We start from the raw sequence: 12,057 nt of genomic DNA on the forward strand, positions 1-12,057 counted from the left end.
CCTCCCTGCTACCCAAATGCCATCATTTCACTGTGAACTGCAGACAGAGCAGCTTCTGAAGCAGGATTATTTTTTAATCGCACAGAAACAAAAACCAGCACTATTTTCTGCACGCCAAGATACCAGTCAACCATTTCTAAATATTTTTTTAAAAGCTGACACTTTATTAACAGCCATTTCTGCATCACTCTGTAGTGTATTTCTACTCTCCAAACAGCTTTAAGCAGTCATGTGGCTGCCCAGCAGCGACTTGCTACCAAAGAGGTGAACCTGGGATGTGTAGGAAGGTGATCTATGTAAACATTCCTATTAGCCCTGTACTGCAACAGGAGGAGCAGCTGCAACATGTTGGGACACACCTGAGCTATATTTAATCCATCTCTCTCTGACAACCATTGCAATGACGCTGCAGACACCCAAATTTGGGCAGCCAGGTCACAGTACTACTGATGCTCATCCTGTACCTACAGCAGCCAGTCCTGCTGCGATTTCTCTGTGTTTGATACCCAAAATAGTTAAATAAACCAACCACCATGTCTACAGTGATAAATACAGCTCCAGTTGTGCTCTAGGCATAAAACTGCAACAGCAGGATTAGCAAGTGATACAGCAGATATTCCGCTTCCACAACAAAGACAAAAAAAAATGAAAAGTTATTTGGGGAATAAACACTAATTCCACAACTACAATGTGAATTCTAAATACAAACCCCACAATTACAGGCAGAATCTGAACTATGGATAATTATTCTGTTTCATATTTCAGGGGTGAAAAAAGGACATTGAAAAAAAAAGGACAATATTCATACATTAAAGAAAGACTGTCACACTGACTAATAGATTCTAGGTTTAATAAGTTAATAGAATCAAAATAGCTTAGAAAACAAAGCCAGTAAAATATGGTACAAATAAAAACAGAGCAGCCACACATACCAAAGCAGCATTCCTGTGCCCTCCTTCCTGCAGAGCTTACAGAGCTGGGAAGAGGATCTCTAACCCACAACTTTCACTAAACCAGTATTTCCTTCAAAAGCTCAAAACTATGGATAGGAACATCCAGTGATAAATCCAATGACCAAATAATCCACAAGGGACAGAAAATCCCAGCAGATGAGGGCAAGAGAGATGCTTCCCAGGCTATATTAGCTTTCAATAGGTTTAGGATCAGTCCTGTGTTTTCCTTACAGGCTCAACCCTCAGGTCCAAGAAAAGCCGCTCTCTCCTCTGAAACCCGGTATCAAACCTGCAACAGGAATATTGAAATATGCCCTATCTGCTGGGAATACAACAACCTCTGTGTGAGGATTATACCAAAATGCTGGTTTGGTTATGCTACAGGGCACCGAGAAGTGAAAATAACACATTGTGATGAAGGTGTTGACATCTGGAACCTCAGGGAGCGTTATTACCTAGGCAGTGTCCTGCATCCACTACACAGCACTCAACTTCACACCACCCAAACCTAACTTGGCACCTCCATACCCCAAAACCACAGTCCTTCCTGACATGGGAACTACCGACCAGTCTCTGAACACCGTGATAAACACCCACAGCACAAGCTTCAAGACGAGCTTCCAAATTTAAGAGACACAGAAAGATGTTTTATAACCCATAAGTCACTCAGCTGCAGCTTAGCACTTAACAAGCCACTCACAATTCTTCACAATCCTTATCCAAAAGGAGAAAAGATTTTAAAGAGTCATTTAGTGCAAGTGAAACATCCCCAGCTTTCTCCTTAGCCCCTGCTCACTCTCCAATTAAATATGAAAGCGACAACTTAGTCATACTGAGCGTGCAGGATGATTTCAAGACAGTGGTATTAAATCAAATCCCACAACTTTTCACACCTATTAAATTATTACTTTGTCATTAGGAGGAGAGATTTTGATAAGTACGATGTAATTAACAGACAGTGCCTTTGTTAGCAGGCCGCTCGTGATGAAGCCCAGGCTCCTTGACATTCCATTTCTTCCCCTCAAAGGCTCTGTGCTACAGAAAATTTATGGGTTTCAGCAAGTAAGAGGAGAATTGGGCAGGTTACCTTCAAATTCAGTCAATAAGGCCCTTTCACGCAGGCTGGGGAAAGGCGGATAGCTGCTGGAAAGCAGCACAAGGCGCTCCCTTCCCCCTCCCCTCAGGACCCAAAAATGCTGCGTTCAAAACACTCCCATCCCCTGCAGCAAGGGATTAGCCATTTATTAAAAAGGAATCAAAACACTGTAAAAGGCTTCCAGTTAAGATTTCAAGGGGGGAAAAAAAAAAAAAACAAAAAAACCCACCAACATTAACACCAGTAGAACCAGAGTCACATTAGGAATTCGTCTGGGCACCAAAGAACAAGCAGCTCAAATGCAAGCAGGATGTCGTTTGTCCCAATGATGCTGATCAAATGGCTCGAAAGGAGGACAGAATTAGATTAATCTTTTTTTTTTTTTTAGTCAGTCATTTTGCTGCCTCCACACTGAGCAGTAACAGCATTCACAACCTACAGGCATTTAGACTTTGGACTTTTAAGACAACTACCTATCTCCACGCTTGTTTTTTAGGGGTTTTTTTTGGCTCTTCTCTAGGGGTGACAGACAATTATAATGGCCAATTATGTAAAACCTTTCATCCGAGAAAACACGAAGCACTACGCAAACACTCATTAAGACTCTCGGCTGGAGCCTGCGCCGCACGTTCGCCTGTTCCCCTGGATATCTCCAGCCACCAAAACTGGATGCCGAGTGCTGTGGCACGGCCAGGACAGCGCCCAGCAGGGCAGGGCCAGCCCCTGGAGTACTTACACAGCCTCGCAGGCGGGTTTTACAGCCCGCAACACGCTCCGGGCTGCTGGGGCTGAGCTTTACAGCCCCATCCAAGCCGGTTATTTAAAAACAGAGCAGAGACACACGCGGCTGCTGGGCGTTGCACGAAGCACCTCGCAGGACGAGCCTCAGATCCACTTCTCTGGCTGATCCAAGCAGATTTTTCCAACTGGGAGCCGCACGGCACAAGTCAATAACCTCGGTTTACTGAAGAAATTAAAAGCTATGCTTATTGTTTCGAGTAAGGCCTTGGAGGAAGTAATTCCGAGAAGAAATCACTTCCACTGTAATTGTACTTTTAACCTTTCCTTAGGTTCTTACGCCATCCCCACGTGAAGGCGTTATTCAAGAATTATCGCCATATATAATAACGATTAAAGCCATTTTCGGATCACTGTTTATGTTCAGCGAGTTCACAACCCCTCCCTTCTGAAGGGCTGATCGATGGATAAACCACGGGGGAAGCCGTGCAGAAAACCACGACCAGGAAGTGACCGCAACTCAGGAGACCAAAATTTGGGGGGAAAATACGCGGTTTGGGAGGAGGGTCGCTTTTAAAAGAAGGTCCGCGAAAAGACTGACCCGCAGAAAGCAGGGGGGCTCGGTCCCCCCGGCCACGCGTGGGACGGGCGCGTTACGCAACCGCGGGGGAGCGGGGATGCTCCGCGCCCCGCACGGCGACCGGGCGGTGCGGGGGACACGGCACCGCTCCTGGGCTCCCGCTGCCCGACCCGCCGGGCCGGGAGAGAGCCGCGGGAGCGCTGCCAGCAGCGCCGGGGAGGGAGCACCACAAAACCCCCGGAGAGGCCGGGAGCGGGGCGCGGGCGCTGGGGGAGCAGCGGAGACAGAATAAAGCAAGAGGATAAAATAAAGCCGAGCGGAGCGGGGGCAGAACGCGGTGCCCTCGGCGCGGCCCCGTCCTGCGGGCGGGCAGCGGCCCCTCGGCGGCCCCGCAGCCGCCATGGCCGGCGGAGCGCGGGCGCTGCGGGAGGGCCCCGCTCGCCGCCCACCTGCCCGCACCGCGCCGAACCCAGCGCCCACCCACCCCTGCCGTGCCCGCGGGAGCTTACCGGGAGCGGGGCCGGAGAACGGGCCGTGGCGGAGCCGCCAGGCTCAGCTCGGCTCGTCTCGGCTCGGCCGGATCCCCCCTGCGCCCGGCGGCGGCGGGAGGAGCCGGGCGGCCGCGCCAATCCGGGGCGGAGCGGGGCGGGACGCGGAGCCGCCGGGGAGGGACGCGGAGCCGCCCCCGCGCCGCGCCAGGCACCGGCCGCCCCGCCGCGCCAGGCACCGGAGGCTCGGCTCGGGGCGCTTCCCGGGCTCCTCGCTCCTAGCAGCTCCCTGGAGATCCAGCGAGTTCCAAGGCAGCCCCCGGCGCTGGGGACCTCGTGGTCCCCCGTTCGCCCCGGTGTGCCGGGCTTGCAGCTCACCGACGAGGTTTAGCGACCAACGTGGCACTGGAAGCCACGGGGGTGCCAGTTCCCAGCCCGCTGCGTGGCACCGGCAGCTTATCGGTGGATTTAGTCTGGTGATAACAGGGTAAAAATCTATAAGGTCCTCTGCAGAAGGCCAAAAAGTCGTTCGATAAACCTCCTGGCTTTGAAACCTGCTGAACTCCCGACTGCACGGCCAGAAGAATCACAGAATCAATTAGGTTGGAAACGACCTCTGAGATCATCGAGTCCAACCCATGACCGAACGCCACCCTGTCAACCAGATCATGGCACTGAGTGCCACGTCTAGTTTTTCCTTGAACACCTCCAGGGATGGTGACTCCACCACCTCCCTGGGCAGTCCATCCCAAAAGAGCTGCAGGGAGGTCACTGGGAGTGTCCCTCCATACTGGAACCCCACCAGCGTGGTGCCAGCCTTGCCAGCTTGTTTTGCTAACGCTGCCTCCCTGGCACAACCACTAAATACCCTTTTGCTGTCGTCTGTCCTTGGCAGAGGAAAACATGAGCTGCTGTTCCTGGTGTAGATGTACCCACAGCAGTGGTTTGTCATGCAAGTGTCACCCCAGCCATCTTCTCTGTGCAGTCTTCAAGAAGTCTCAGCCTACAGGGAGAAAGAGAAGGGCACTGCAGAAATCCTCTGAAACCAAATGGTATCAGGAACAAGAGAGAAACACAAAGGGAAGGCACTGGGAAAAGGGGAATTGTGGTGGCATCAGGTGGTAGTCTGAACCTAAAAGGGTTTCTACAGGAAGGAGCTTCCCCTCTCCTTAAAATATTTTTGCAAATCGTTTCCACTTAGATGGAAGCAGGTAGGAAACTGAAAAGGCCTGGTTTCTTTCCACCCGAGGGAACAGCAGGAAGCAGCATCAGAAGACCTTTAGGATATCAGGAAAAGGTTCTTCCCCCCGAGGGTGCTGGGGCACTGAACAGGCTCCCCAGGGAATGGGCATGGTCCCGAGGCTGCCAGAGCTGCAGGAGCGTTTGGGCAGCGCTCTCAGGCACAGGATGGGATTGTTGGGATGTCTGCAGGGCCAGGGGTTGGACTGGATGAACCTTGTGGGTCCTTTTCCACTCAGGATATTCTACAACTATGATTCCCTGACCTGCTGGAGGGCGGCACTACTTACTCTGTGTATACACTACTCAGAGGAGATCCTGGAGATTGTTCTGAAGCTAAAAAGCAGCGTGTCAGCACAGCACTGTGCCATGACAGTCCTGGTGAGAGGCAGAGCTGATCAGCCAAGGCCCAAGATCACATTAACATGGTGTCTCAGATAGCTGAGATGAACCTCCCAAAGTCTCTGGAGCCCCTGTTGACTACGGCCATTATATACAAATAGAGGGTGGGAGGGAAGATAGAGGTAAGATGAAGGTCAAATATTAGATCAGGACAGGACAGAAAACAGACCCTACTGTTCTCAGCCCTCCAGTACTTTCTCCACTGGACTGTAACAAACCACAGAACAACAACGGGATTTAGCTGTTGCTGACACAGTAGTTTCCTGTATTCCAGGGAAAAAGTCTGTATTTTGGTATAGGACCAAATGCAAAGGGAAAAAAAGCCTGTTTACTAGCATGGCCCCACAGTTTGGTGACACGCAGTGAGATGCAAGATATCCCCAGATGACTTAAAGGGGAATGAAATATGTGCCCTGTCTTATTAGAGAAAAACCCCACAAAGATATGGCCCCAATCTTTTGTTGTAAATTGATGAAGACAGTGAACTGCCATTTGCTGCTAAGTGACTTCTAACGATTAAACAACCTTTCTCCTCCCACCCCCTCGGGGCATTTAGTGATAATATAAGAAAGATTTTGCACATTGTTTAGCTCAAAGGGCCATCTGGCCCTTCTGCATTTCAGTAGCCTTGAACATTAAAAAAACAATAGATAAAGAAAACCAGTCCTATCTTATCAGAGACCTGGAGAAGTTTTACTCCGTCAGAGCAAAGAGGATTAATCAAGTCCTTACAACTCTTTTATTGTTTCCACCTTGATTAGCAGTCATATTCCTCACAGCTTTGTGTTGTACTCCCTAAACCAAGATGTTCCTTACTGGCTGTATTAGCTTTAACCATGAAACACAACTCCAGCAGTTCCATCCAGCTTCCACAGATGTTCCACTCCTGGGCAATGGAGACACAACAGAGGCACATGCCAAAAAAGATACAGGTTTTCAGCCAAAATTAAAAAAATAATAATACTGGAATTATTGTGCAAGTAGGGAAAAGGATGGTCTTTTCAGAGGAAAATGCAATGGTCTTGGCCTAATTCAGAAACATACTTCCTGCTGCTGAAACGTCATCTAATCGCACCCCACTAAGTGGTTTCTTCATCTGCTTTTGCTCAAGGGGATAAAAACACAATTCCCCCAAAGCAACCCACTCCAAAGTCCCTGGAAACAACAAAAACTTTGGTCTCAACTCAGCTTATGGTTGGCTTATGACTGAATCCAGCATTTCTTCTGGGGTTAATTCCCACTCCCCTCTTTGCCATGGAAGAAAACTCAAGATGGGTTGAATCTGGAAAGAAGTGTGAAATCCTTAAGAATGTGGCTTTGGGCCGTGGGGGAAGAAGCCAGCTGAGGATGCTTTCACCTGCAGTGCTGGAGCAGGTTTGTGAGTGGAATCTGCAGCAGCAGGGAACATTCGGTGTAAACACCCCACAAGTAACAGAGGATGTACAGATATGCTGAGATAAAACCACTCAGGCTGTGTTCCCAACTGCACTTTGCCTCCTGACATTGCTAGTTGGCATTTTTGTGAAAGCTGGGAGCTTATAAATGTGCTGCAACATCCAGCTTTTGGGTATCAGCTGCCAGAGTGCAACAGAATATCCAGAGTCAGGTACCTCGTCCTGCTATTTATAGTCTAGAGAGAGACACTTCCCAAGGGCAAGTGGAAACTCCCACCTGCCGAGCAGAAACCAGGGAGAAGGAAACATCAAACATCAAACGAGCAGTGTATTGGAGTCACTTTGCATAGGCACTCTAGGTGTTGCCATCAGCTCAGGGTCCCAGGCCCACACATTGGGGTTTAGGAGCCTGTCAGTGCTCTTTGAAGGATCGGAGCAATAACAATTTCTGTTTAACACTGTGGGTGTCAGGGTTGCATTTGATGTTAGTTGTTGTATGTGCTGGTCTGGGTGGTAGAAATACCCAGGAAAGGAAAGATGCTCTCCAGGCTCATCCAGGTGAGAGTCCAAACATCTCTCTCTACCTGCCTGGAGCATGCCCTCCTCCCAGGTGACAGGCTGAGGCACTGTGGGGTGGCTTCCTCCCATTCCTGGTAAAAATGGGCTGCAGAGCAAAATAAACCTCACAGAACACAGCAAGAGGCTTAACTGTGCTCCACAGTTGCTCAAAGACAGGAATTTCACTTCTACTTTCTGCTCCTATAATTTGTTCTGGTTTTTAAACTAGCAACCACTTCAGATGAAAAGCTTGAGCAGAAGTAGGAACAGCAGCCAATGCATCAAAATGAGTTTGCTGTTCAATACATGACTGAGAGGTTATCAATTAAATTTGGCAAGAGGGCTACCCTGTGCCCTCTGCAGCATCATGTTTTGCCTATAGAGGATTTTCTTTGACTCCATGCAAGTGGCTGTGGGGTACAGCTTTATAGCTCCATTTGCCTGTACTTCCACCAAAAATATGATCAGGAAGTGTAATTATTTCAGGGCTAAATTTGGGGATAGATTTCCCTACACACTCCATATTGCTCCTCCTTTGTGCAAGGGTGGGGAGAATCACCTTCACAAAGAACAATATTTTGTGTGAAGGAATGAAGAGCAGAAAGAGCAAGTTAGCAGATTGCCACATAATGATCTCCTCAGTTACAAAATGTGTTGGATAATGACAGTTTTATTGCCAAGAAATAAAGAAATTCAAATTGGTTCTCAAAGCTCAATGGCTAAAATGGGATATTATCATAAAATCATCAGGTCTGTGTGAGAACAAGGAGTTTTACCTTTCAGGCATGGCTAATATCTGCACAGGATAATGAGTTTAGAAATTCATATCCCTTGTTTATCTCTATTAAATGGTAATATGTTTATTCCTCTTACCACAATATTTCTCTTAGCACAATAAAATCAGTAGCAATCAGGAATTTGGTTGGAAAACACCTGATTAGCGTGTTTTATCTCAAGTGACATTGCAACACTTTAAAACCTTGGCATTATTCAAGCACACCGAGACCCTTGTGGTGACCTAAATATTGTCAGTGGAAGGTGTGTCTGCAGCACGTTAAGGAAACCCATTCTTGCTGTAACATACCTGGCTCAGGTAACACCTGCAGAGGTGCACAGCAAACCCAGGGCAGGTACTCGGGTTCCCCAAAGGGCCCACGGCTGTATTATCATTCGTGTTGTTATTTGAGCTCCTGAGATTAAGCCCAGGCTGTAGCAAAGCTTCCTAAATTCAGTATTGACGTCCACGCGAGTGGAAATGAGCAAATGTGTCAGTCCAGATGCTCCAAGGAGCAAACAAGTATTGTTTCAGCATATTCAGGTATGCAGTAAAAGAAGAACTGATTTTTGGTTGAAAGGATGACACTCCTAGACTCGCTTTCCCCCTAGAACTTGTGTTTCAGCATGGCTCACATAGTTTAACTATATCCTGATGTAAGGTAGAATTGCTGAATGTCCTCAAATTCCACTGCCACAGGAGGAAAAGTGGAGTAAGAAGAATCAGGAAACACCGAGGACTGCATTGGATTGGACTCTGTACAGTCTACAGACCTGAGCTCCTGTGTTTCTGTTGTTTAATTGGATCTTTTTCAAACCATCCGTTTGGCAGCACTCAATAACCTCCATGCTGATCTTTTATTATCTCTAGCAAATAAATGATTGTAGGATTAGGCTGGATGGTCAATATTTGTGACCTTTGCCGTAACCTTTGTCAGTGTGTGCAGAAACAGGGGGTGACTCTTCCCCGACTGCTCCCATCTGGGATGCCCAGAGCCACTCACTCTGCAGTGATCCAAGACTGATCGTTGCCGTGGCGAACAGCTCTGCGCTGTTACTGTGGTCTTTAATCCAGTTATTGCTGTCTAAAAATCGCGTTTATATACACAATTACTGATATATTTCTGTAACGCCAGAGGGGATCCCGCATTTTCAGGCAGCTGGAAGGGCATGGCTGTCCTCCGCCGCTGACCACCGCTCCTGCGGCTCACCAGTTTCCCGTTTCCCAATACTTTTATTTATTTTTTTTTTTTCCCTCCAAACGCCGTCCCCATTTTTGCAGTGCCACCAAGCGGATGGTTCCTCCGTTAGCATTTGAATTTCCCAGGTTAACACTCACAAACCAACACAGAACTATCCAGTAGCTGAGAACGCTGTTAAACGCAACCCACCCCAGCAACCCGCGGGATTGGTGCGATGCGTGTATGGGAGCAAATAAAGGGTCTTTAATAAAAACACTTTAATAATGTGTTTGTGGCCCTTTCAGAGCTGTGGAGACCCGGCTTCGGCTCCTCAGGAGGTGGCACAATGCGGTCACTGAGGTGTGGACACAGACCTTGTGGGCTTCTCGGTTCAGGAGAGACATGGAGCTCCTGGAGTGGGTGCAGGTGCGGGAATTGAGCATCTCCCTGCCCAGGAAAGGCTGAACGAGCAGGGGCTGTCCAGCTTCGAGAGGGGACCTCATCCCTGTCTGTGTCTACAGGGAGGTCTCAGGCATGGACCAGGCTCTGCTTCGCGAGGCCCAGCAATGGCACAAGAGGAGCGAGCAAGAACTGATGCCCACAAGTTCCACCTGAACGTGAGGAAGAACTTCCCTGTGCAGTGACCGAGCACTGGAACAGATTGAGCAGAGAGGCTGTGGACTCTGCCTCATTTGGGATATTCCAGAGCCGTGTGGACACAATCCTGTGCCATGTGCTTTGAGACAGAGATTAGACCAGATGAGCCACTGGGGTCCCTTCCAGCCTTGTCCGTTCTGGGATTCTGTGGGTGGTGGGAGGGCTCATTACTCTCCGATCCTCGGTAGGAGTGAGGGCTCTGCAAGCCCAGACCGCTGGCAGGTGGCCGCCAGGTCCGGCTGAGCCCGGAGCCAGGTGACCCTCATGTACAGGTGACTCCAGGTACAGGCAACCCCCACACACGCGACCCCCGCCGCCATCTTAGCGCCCCCCCCGCGCCGCGCGGGACGACAAGGACAGGCCACGCCCCCGCACGCTCAGCACCTTCACCTTCCTCACTCCGCCAGCCAATGAGCGGCAAGCGAGGGCGGGGAAATGCTCCGAGCAGCCAATGGACATTAAGCGTGGCAACTGGGCGACCAATAGGCAGCTCGCCGTGGGGGTTCGGCGCTGCCCATCACTGGCCGCGCGTGAGGCCAATGGGAGCCGGCGGGCCGGCGCTGGCCAATGAGCGTTGGCGGCTGAGATTTGAAAGCGAGGCGGGGCGGCGCGCGGCGGGGCTGAGAGCTGCGGGGCTGGGGGCTGCGGGCGGCCAGGACAGGTAATGGCGGGCCCGGCGGGGATTTTGGGGGTGCGGACGGGCTTTCAGGGGTCGGAAGGACCTTGACGCCTCGGCAGTGGGCTCCGTAAGGGGACCCGGCGTGGGGGTCTCTCCTGGCGGTGGGCTGGCAGCATGCTTCTTTGGGTTGGGGCGCCTCAACCCTGAGGCGCTGTCGGGGAAGGGAAGAAGGGACTGTCGTGGGGGGAGCCCGCTCGGCGGGGTCTGGGGTGTGCCCCACAGTCTGTTCCGACCCCCGGGGCCCGTCTGGAAACCGTTGAGTTCAGGTTTTACTCAGTCTCTAAACGTAACGGGTTCCCGCTGTAAACGTAACGATGTTTGCTTCCCCTGCTCTGTTTGCTCACTATTCAGGCTAAAAGAGCACCTAAATGTTTTCATGCTCCTATTGCCCCTTGGTTCTTAGAGTGTTGCTGGTCAAAAGTGTCTCTTTTCCTTCGCTGTTATTTATCAAAATACATCTTCAGCTTTAATTTTTGGTACTCTACCTTAGCCAGTCACAAATCTTTTGTATAAACCCTTTGTCCCTTTCTTTAGTTGAGTTTATGCCAATTTAAATGCCAATTAATCTTCTAGGCTCCTGTTCGGGCAAGATACTCCACGGGAGCAGTAACCTGGGAAGAAGAGGAGACAGGTATTTTTTGTCCTAAACACATCTTTAGGATACTGAGCATGCCATCCATTTTTAATGAGACCACAGAGATCACTGGGAACCTCCTGAATTGGGAATACGTTTCTGGGAAGCTCTGTCTGTTTCTCTGCTTTTATTACATTTACTATCTTCATCTGTAAGATTAATTCTGCAGGGTTTCTTACTGAAATATAGATTACTTCTTCATGGGACTTTTTAATGGGAGAAGTCCTAAGTGGACTTGTACTTCAGTAAATACCTAGGAAAATATTGAAAGTAGGAGGTAGAACAGTGTTAAATGTTTATCAGTGTTTAAGGCAAGTGCAGCTGTCTGAGAGCTTGCCTGATAGATAACAATGTATATTCTGGGAATATAGGTTGTGTTACCATCAAGGTTAAAAACTGTGCATGCACTTTGAAAGGATTGCTGTACTTAAAGAACATGTTTAGGGGTAAATTTAGGAACTTTGTCCTGAAAAAGGATGAGTGTAAAGACTAAACTGCTGCTTTGAGGAATGTTTTTCATCCACTGGCCTCAAAAGCCAGGTGCTTCTAGGACATCGATAGTAGAGATGTATTCCCACTGTTTTCTTTATGGCTTTCTGTAATGTCATGTAATTACTAACAAGATCTGTAATTACTAACAAATCTGTAATGAGTAATTCTGTAATTACTAGCAGGATCAGTTCA

The 12,057-nt window shown here is 49.2% G+C and overlaps 1 protein-coding gene across 3 annotated transcripts in view; it reads right to left on the reverse strand.

The window, feature by feature from the left end:
• The window catches only part of FBXO34 (F-box protein 34), a 39,462-nt gene extending 35,479 nt beyond the window's left edge, over window positions 1-3,983 (reverse strand). For all 3 annotated transcript variants that reach the window (XM_082283417.1, XM_082283414.1, XM_082283418.1), the window contains exon 1: window positions 3,877-3,983. The gene's annotated coding sequence lies outside the window, so the exon portion shown is untranslated. The remainder of the gene's footprint in view (window positions 1-3,876) is intronic.
• Between the last annotated feature and the right edge of the window lie 8,074 nt (window positions 3,984-12,057).

Source organism: Coloeus monedula (assembly GCF_965178545.1).
Source record: "Coloeus monedula genome assembly, chromosome: 6".
In the NCBI taxonomy this organism is placed as follows: Eukaryota; Metazoa; Chordata; class Aves; order Passeriformes; family Corvidae; genus Coloeus; species Coloeus monedula.